This window comes from Musca autumnalis, unplaced genomic scaffold, assembly GCF_047663935.1.
Source record: "Musca autumnalis isolate F117 unplaced genomic scaffold, ASM4766393v1 scaffold_4, whole genome shotgun sequence".
In the NCBI taxonomy this organism is placed as follows: domain Eukaryota; kingdom Metazoa; phylum Arthropoda; class Insecta; order Diptera; family Muscidae; genus Musca; species Musca autumnalis.
In genome coordinates, this window is record NW_027411977.1 from 160,594,767 (window position 1) to 160,601,821 (window position 7,055).

General features: G+C 37.3%; 1 protein-coding gene across 2 annotated transcripts in view; it reads right to left on the minus strand.

Annotated features, from left to right (window-relative positions):
• Positions 1 to 7,055, minus strand: part of Vps13D (vacuolar protein sorting 13D) — a 672,569-nt gene that overhangs the window by 608,083 nt on the left and 57,431 nt on the right. The gene's annotated exons all lie outside the window — the stretch shown is intronic.

Sequence of the window (7,055 nt, forward strand, 5' to 3'; positions counted from 1 at the left end):
TCAGCTCTTTTAACTGAACTAGTTCAGTAATCTAGTTCATAGTTCACTATCCAGTTCATTCATTCGGATCATAATCGTTCAATCAAACGCATACATACACCAATAGAACCAAACAATAGCAAAAATCTTATGTTGTGTGTGTGTAGAAACTGTCAATGCGAAAAAGCTTTGTGCGTGTGTGTTTCTTTTTATTTTTTTCTATCCAAAACAAGGCACATTCAATATGGGAATATGTGGAATTTGGTGTGTTTTTGAAGAAATCTTCACTTTCGAACAGCTATTCATTGTACCATATATTTCTCTGCTCTGTACACATAGCTATTTCTCTGCTAGCATCGCTTGTGTGGTTAGCACAATGGTGTAAAATAGCATTTAAACTTCGAAATGTCTGTCACCTCACTCACTCGTTTTGTTAGAGCTTCGGATATATTTTTGAAATGTGTAGCATCCTTTGAACGGATTAATCCACATATAACGTCTATAATCTCGAAACTCGCAGTTCATGTACGCTTACGATGAGTGCAAAAACTACCTCACGACATCCGAGACTGCACAGGCTGATGTCATTGAGGAAAAATATGGTACATCCTACCTGACCTATATCCGGTGTTTGTCCACCATTGACAAGCATATTAAACGCCTTAAGTCTTCAGGCACTGAAACTCCTTCACTTGCTATAGTTTCTCCAATATCGCCAACTCCACCAAATTAATTGTCGAACTTTTCTAAAGAAACTCCATCTCCAAGAAACGCTCTCTTCAGGTTTGCGTCCCAACGTATTTGTTCCACCAGAAACTTCCCCCATCCCAACTTGCTCTAGTGAGCCTGTTGCTAACTCCACACTACCTGCCGATACCCATAGCTCACGTTTAGTGATTTATTCACAACCCTATTTGTTGAAAATTCGCGACTTTCAGACATTGAACGCCTATGCTATTTGTTGCAGAAGACCACAGGTGAGGCTAAGGAAATTGTTTCGAGATTTCCACTCACCAACACTAGTTTCCCCTTAGCGTGGAAAGCTTTGTCGGATACGTACGACAAAAAGCGTGTTTTGGAAAATAGTCACATCCAGCGATTGCTTAATCTCCCTTCTTTTAATAAAGAAACTAGTTCTGATTTGAAAATTTTTCAACGCGGCTTTAATGGTTGTCTAACTGCAATGACCGTCTATGACGTCGTCACGGATCATTGGAATCCAATAATAGTTTGTATGTGTTTGCAGCGTTTGCCTAAATTGACATTGACTCTGTGGGAGCAAAGCATCAAAAACAGGTCGTCCTTGCCTTCTTGGAGAGACTTAGATGTTTTCCTCACAGAGAGGATACAAACATTGACTTGTATCGAAAACTTGTACGGAAATCAGGTCACAAAGAAAGTTGTCTCATCTCGCTCCTCCAATAAAGTGTTGTCAGTACATAAATCTAACGATGTATCACCTTCTCGATCCACAAATTTGTTGACAAATACTTGCCCAATTTCTTCTGGCCAGAGCCACGTTCTTCGTCTCTGCCCCCAGTTTGTTAAACTATCATTTGAGGACAAATTCTCGATTGTGAAAAAGCATAATTATTGCATAAATTGCTTATGTCGTGGTCATGCTGTTAAGAAATGTAACAGCAAAAATAGTTGCAACACATGCAAGCAAAGACAACACAGCCTTCTTCACCGACCACAAGTTAGAAGAGTTATTGCTCCGGCCACATCAAAACTGTCTCCGTCTTTTACTGATATCAAAAGTGGAAATCCCTGTTATGTTCTGTCGCAGCCCAGACAAGGCAGTTCTACTTTGCCACGCACTTCTCCGGCTTTTACAAATGTCAAAAGTCGAGAGTCTAAGTGTACTATGTCGACCCGCTCTTCTAACAAACGCCAAAGCAATCATCCAGACACTAATACCTTGCGCAATAGTAAAGTTCTTGCTTCACCATTTTTCAATACCCCCGACTCTGTCGAAATCAATATCTCCTGCTTTTACGAAGGTCAAAGGTGGAGTATTTAGACCTTCTTTGTCGCGGTCAAATACCTCTCCGGCTTTTACCAAGGTCAAAAGTCGAGTATTTATTCCTTCATTGTCGCGTGCATCCTCCAATCCGGCTTTTACTGATGTCAAAAGTCGAGAGCATCGTTTGTTAGATCTGTCTTCGTACAACACCAAACTCTTCCTTAGATAATAGTGTGCTTTTGGGAACCGCAAAAGTAAACCTAGTTCATAATGGTAAATCGCATACTGTCCGTACCATTATTGATACATTGTCAAAAGTTTCAACTGTTTCTAAGAAACTTAAAAAAGCTATTGGACTTTATTTTTGCAATGGTAGATCTTGTTCTTATAAATCGAAATCAGGCACACCAATTGAAACTTGTTTTCTTAAATTGTCTTCCCCTAAAAATTCTTCTAGAATTCTTGAAACTAAAACATTAGTCTTGCCTAATATTAAGGGGAAAATGTTCTCGCAGAAATAAAGGCTGGGATTCCTAATTTATAATTAGAGGATTCGTTCGATGACAGCCCAATAGATTTGCTAGTTGTAGCTCAACTATACCCAAAAATCTTTGAAGCTGAATCGACAAAGACAGTTTTGAATTCGTTGCTAGCCCAAAAATCTATTATCGGGTACCTTCTTACCGGTCCGGTTCCTGCCACTACTTGTTCACAATTTCGTATTTTAAATTGAAATCGACCACTGAGTACTGATAACAAAATATTGAAACAAACTGCTTGTACTAAATCCTCAAACGTATATTGAATCGCTCGCAACTTCTCTTGAAAATCTATAAATTGAATTATAGCTCACTTTGAAATATGAATTTACGTTCATTGTTTTTGCAATTATTTCCAGCTTTAATTGTTGATACAAGCTTACGTGTATCAAGGTGGGCGGCAATGTATAAGTTAGTTATACGTTGACCTTTAACTTCCCGAGCCCAGTCGATCACGGTTGCTGATTGACAGCTTGGATATCACCTCTACAAGTTCCCTCTGCGGAGACCGGAGAGTGTAGATACCAACGGGCGACGGTTGTTGTTGGTATGCTCATTTTGATACATAGGAGAGACTGTTCTCTCACTGGAATAATTGTAGTTGTAGGAGTAATAAACGAAGATCCTCTGCGATCACTAAGATCCTCTGCGGTCCACGTGAACCTCTGGGTTCACTTTTGTTTTATCGTTAGAAGCGACAACGCCAACCAACCGCCAACCCCAGATTACAAAAGCTAATCTTTGTTGTAGTAAGAAAAGAAATACACAAATAAACAGCAATCATATTTATATTAAGAATTAATACTGGTTGTTTTTATTTCACTTGTCCTTTTCTCCCTCCACTGCTCATCATATACGGTAACTGAGAAACATAACCTATGGATCATCCTATTCAACTCTACAACTACATTGATGACGATACGACAGTAGTGAGGCTAGATGAGGATACCGGAATGGCCTTAGTGCTAGCCTCGGTCTACATGCCGTACGAGGCAACCGACCCGCCAAACAGATTGGTGCGCAAACTGGTGGAGGAGACGATGGGCAGTTGTAAATTGGTGTAGCCTATGACTGAGTATGAACGAATTCTCTTTTTTAAAATATAATTGTATTTACACTTAATTGTTTAAGGTTAAGCTAGACTCCAGAGGAGTATAAGTTAATGTTGTATTGTGTAACTAAACATGCTTTGTTACAATGAAATAAGTAAATTAATTAAATCAAAATGTTATGGACCTCTTTACGGCGATAGGGCGAGTTATTCGACAGCTCTTCACACCTCAGGTAGAGTTCCAACCCGGTTTGTCCCAGCCCAGATCCTAACACGAAAAAGGCAATTACAAACAAAAAAACATCTCTCTCACAAAAGGCTACCCTTTCTCTCATGGGGACTTGTTGTTCTCATCCCACACTGGCCCTCCCTTCCAAGACATCCGTCAAAAAATATAACTGGGCCCTTCGAAGAATCATCCCCTTAATTGGATACTTCAAGCAGTCATTATTACTCAGCTTAAAAATCAAAGAAATTTATTATTTTTTTTTTTTTTTTTTTGATGTCTTTTACAACCTTCAGACCTACAAAGACGAATTGCTAAAGTAATGTTTGGATAAGAAAAATAACAAAAATATATGCTTAAAAAAATCAAGGATGTACAAAGGCGCGCTGGCTAATGGCCGCCAGCACCAAAAAACTATAGTATATTTATGCCTACCTTAATGAGCTCGCTTAAGTGGGCACTTTCTGGACAATCAGAATCCTCCCTAACCTTATTACACACTTTGTAAATCCTATCTAACAAACTTCGCTTTAACACTACTTAGTCACTAATAAAATAGTATTCCTAATCAAACACCAAAACATGCAACAAACTTATTCACTAATAGTACAACAAACTATCACTGTACAATTTCCTTATGCCGTTCCTGCCTCTTTACAAACGTCGTGGATATTGTTCTTTTACGGTTTTGAAACCTACTCTGTTGGAGTTTTTGTACCACCCCAATATCAGGCTTTTGATTTATAATTTTTTGTATTTTTTTTTTTTTTTTTTTTGTATCTTCATTTTATATAAATGCATGTTCAGGACATTAATTTCCTTTTCTTTATAGCACTGCTCGTGGATATATTTATTTAAGTTGGCCACTGGACTAGCCTTTATCCTCCAGGATCTGTACGCCCAAGAGTGACTTATGCTTATGGTTCGCTTTCTTTTCAGCCAACACAACCACACATATCCTAAAAGGCTTCTTGCAATTTTTTATTTAAGAAAAATATAAATAAAATACCACTATTTTTTTAATCTTGTACCACAAGACTTTTATACATGGCAATACGACACACTTCCTTCGCTAGTTTAGGTTATACTTTGTCTTTAAAATTTTTCACGTTCCCCTTTTATATCATTCCCATATTTCCAATTACAGTAGCCATTTTTAACGCTCCTCTCTTGAGTGTTTGCGCCAATTATATTATTTTCGTGCAAAACTCAAGATAAAATGGCAAACATAAAAATATATTTGGCGGTTACATTTTTATCAATGAAATCTTTCTTATTGCCTCACCCTTTAACGCGGCATTGCCATGTTGAAGTATCTTAATTTTCTTTAATCTTTTACATTTCTTTCAAATGTTACGTTTCATATACAAACCTTCCTATAATGGGGAGTACTTTGTTTACTATTTTCATTCGCATTAATTTCTTTAATTTCTAACGAGGCAACACATAACTTTTATTGTTAATAAGAAGGCCTAAAAACATTAATACAAAAGAAAACAATTAATAAAAATAATAATAATAAAAACAGTGTTTTTTTTTTTGTCGAAGCCCCATTACTCAGAACATGAGTCAAAAAGAAATTAAAGACATAACGCAAACCATTTTCGGCCTGTGCATTGTGGGTTTTGCGATTATACAGCGTGGCGTAGGCTGTCCGTGTTCCAGTCTATTGTACTATACAATATTGCCTCTACGATTTGGACACATCCTCTAGTTCCCATGAGCTTCCTACATGTTACCCGCCCGTGCTCCACGGATCTGTTTTGTTTATGCACAGAGATTCCTTTAACCTCAATGTCATTTTACGAGGCCAATCTAGCAATTTGGGAAAATTTACCATATGATCAAAATTGATTGCTCGAAGCATTTTTGACGGATTAATAGGAACCAGCGGTAGTGGTTTAATCGTGATTGCTGTTGATCTACCTCCCGCAACAATACTCCGGGGCTAACAATGCTCCATTAGGAGGAACGGTGTGCGGGATAAGTGTTTGTCTACGTGGGGAATTCCCACGCTCTGTAGTGCGATTCTGTAACTCCTTAACAACAGAATTAACGACGAATATCGGTAGTTACCGATAATTTTCGGTAAGTGCTATTCTGTAACCAGTATTAACAATTTTTCTCGGTAAATTTTGTCGTTAATTACCGAAAATTATTATTAAGTTAACAATCAAAAAAAGTAGTTGTTAAGTCTTAACGACAGTACATTATTGCTATATTTTGATGATTTCTTTTAACAACGGCGTTTTTTATGAACATACATAAAGATAATAAATTATGCCCTATTGAGAAAAATCTTCTTAAGGCATTTACATAAGTGTTAACTATGTAAGATAACATGGGGCAGCTTGGCCACAGTTGTTTTATTGAAGCTGCATAAAGGAGAAAGTTGTAGATTTTCGATTAACTCGTAACTGTCCCATCGACGATCTTTATGTAACATCAATTAAATCGGCGCTGGCGAAGGCGCAGCAGTGGCGAAGCAGCCCCATGTTATCTAACATAGTTAACACTTATGTGGATGCCTTTAGAAGATTTGTCTCAATAAGGATGCGCTAACCTTTGTCCTTAACACTATCTTTCTAGGAGGCTTTCATTGGCTTTAATGCCGTACTGAGGCCTGTATAGTATTTCTGTGGTAATCTTATAGATTTTAACTCAGCATCACTAACAATCAGAATTCTCATGCGTATAAGCTTGGATTTCCGAACGTTTCATACTCTCCGCTATGAGAAATTCCATTTAATGTGGGTCAACGAACATCATTGGAGGGGCTTAAGTCCTAGAAGTACATACACACAAGAAGTACACCCTTTTGTTACGCATTGTTGGGATACTTGCAAATATGTACTTATTTAGCACATTTCACCAAAAGCAGACCTTTTTGCCTCCCTTACGCGTTTTATGTCCCGTATTTGCGAAAAAATAATATTTTTAATTCAAAAATACATTAATAAATATTCAAATATAATACAGTCGAACCTCGATTATCCGTGAATCGATTATCCGGGAACCTCCATTATCCGGGATAGAAAAGAAATGTTATAAACTCCATTATCAGGGTGTAAATACACACCTTTCAATTAATTTGATTAAGAAATTCTCCTGTTTCACACAAATTGTGTATTTATGGGATCAGAACAAGCATGAATTGCTTTATGTTCCCGAAATATTTTATGCAGATGTAAATTCTTGAATTCCTAAATAATAAAAGTAGCACAGTTAAATATTATTGTGCAAATATGTACGATATTATGCCATTTTTACTAAAAAATGTGTTCAAAAGCCGCA